Source organism: Otolemur garnettii, unplaced genomic scaffold (genome assembly GCF_000181295.1).
Source record: "Otolemur garnettii isolate 467f Iridium unplaced genomic scaffold, OtoGar3 scaffold00071, whole genome shotgun sequence".
Lineage (NCBI taxonomy): Eukaryota > Metazoa > Chordata > Mammalia > Primates > Galagidae > Otolemur > Otolemur garnettii.
The window spans coordinates 623,612-625,267 of record NW_003852466.1 but is presented as its reverse complement, the minus strand read 5'-3'; positions in this window follow the sequence as shown (position 1 = coordinate 625,267).

The following is a 1,656-nucleotide window of genomic DNA, read 5'->3' as shown; positions in this document are numbered from 1 at the left end:
AAAAAAAAAAAAGACTTAGAGATGAGAACAGACTTAGGGAGGACCATCTGAGCCATCAACCTCATCAGCTGGGCAGTTCTTGGGTGCTAAAAAGGAATCAGGACTTTCATTTCCCTTCTCTGCCCTTGAACTCACCAGGGAAGTTGTCCTCCCCTTGTAGGAATTCTAAGGTATATCCCTGTGGCCTTGCTGCTGTGGAAGGCACCCCATTTGCAGGAAGTAGAGCCTTTTATGCAGAACAAATAAATAAAGGCAGGATGTTGGGAATGAAGAGGAGATGGGTTTGACTTTTCTTTTTCTTTCTTTCTTTTTTTTTTTTTATTGAGACAAAGTCTCACTTTGTCACCATGGCATCATAGCTCACAGCAACCTCAAGCCTCCCAGAGTGCTAAGATTACAGGCTAAATTTTTTCTATTTTTTATACAAACAGGAGTCTCACTATGTTGCTCAGGCTGGGTGAACTCCTGGCCTCAAGTGATCCTCCCACCTCAGCCTCCTACAGTGCTGGAATTATGGTGGCGAATGACCAGGCCTAGCTGTGTTTAGCATATTCTGAAGGACAGTGTCTAGGTTACCACCATCTTCAGACAGCAAACCTCAGCTTGGCCCTGCTTGCTACTCACCCCACATCCTGTTGACTCTTTCACCAAATTTCTTAAGTCCTGTCCCTCCTCTGCCTTCCCTGGATTGCCCTTTTGCTGCCTCACCCCAACCTTCCCTAGATCACACCAGCCCCACCTGCACACACATACCTCTCCACCCTACATCAAAATGACATTGAATTTTTTTAAAGTAAAAATCTTTAACCGAATGTATGATAATTAATAGAAAAAATAGCTGGGTGTGCCTGTAATCCTAGCACTTTGGGGGACTGAGGCAGGTGGACTGCCTGAGCTCAGGAGTCCAAGACCAGCCTGAGCAAGAACAAGATCCCATCTCTACTAAAAACAGAAAGACTAGCCAGGTGTGGTGGTGGGTATATGTAGTCCTGGCTACTTGGGAGGCTGAGGCAAGAGGATCATTTGAGTCTAGGAGTCTGAGGTTGCTGTGAGCTATGATGCAGGAGGATTGCTTGAGCCCACGAGTTTGAGGGTGCAGTGAGTTATGATGATGCTACTACTCTCCAGCCTGAGTTACAGTGCAAGAGTCCATCTCTTAAAATAAAACTTTTAAAAATCTCTGTTTCCCTTCCCCATGTTTTAGTGTCTCCTTACAAGGGTATTCTCTGCCCATAGGTGAAAAGATGGTTGGTCTTGGTCTGGAGAAATCTTTCTCAACCCATGTGCACTGGCTGTCCACCCTAACAACAGATAGATCTCATTTCACTGATGGAAATACCCTGTGCACAAAGTCTACACCTCTAGAATTCAACAAACAACATTTGACTAATGTATTAGAGATTTAAGCTCTGAGATCTACTTTACCATCCTCCCAATAGCTCATCCTCCAAATGTCTGCCAGGGATCAGATGGTGTACATTCCCCTGTTAAAAAGTCATCAGTGGTTGGCTTGGCGCCTATGGCTCAAGTGGGTAAGGTGCCAGCCACATACATCTAAGGTGGCGGGTTTGAATCCAGCCCGGGCCCACCAAATAACAATGATGGCTGCAACCAAAAAATAGCCAGGCCTGTGGCGGGCACCTGTAGTCCCAGCTA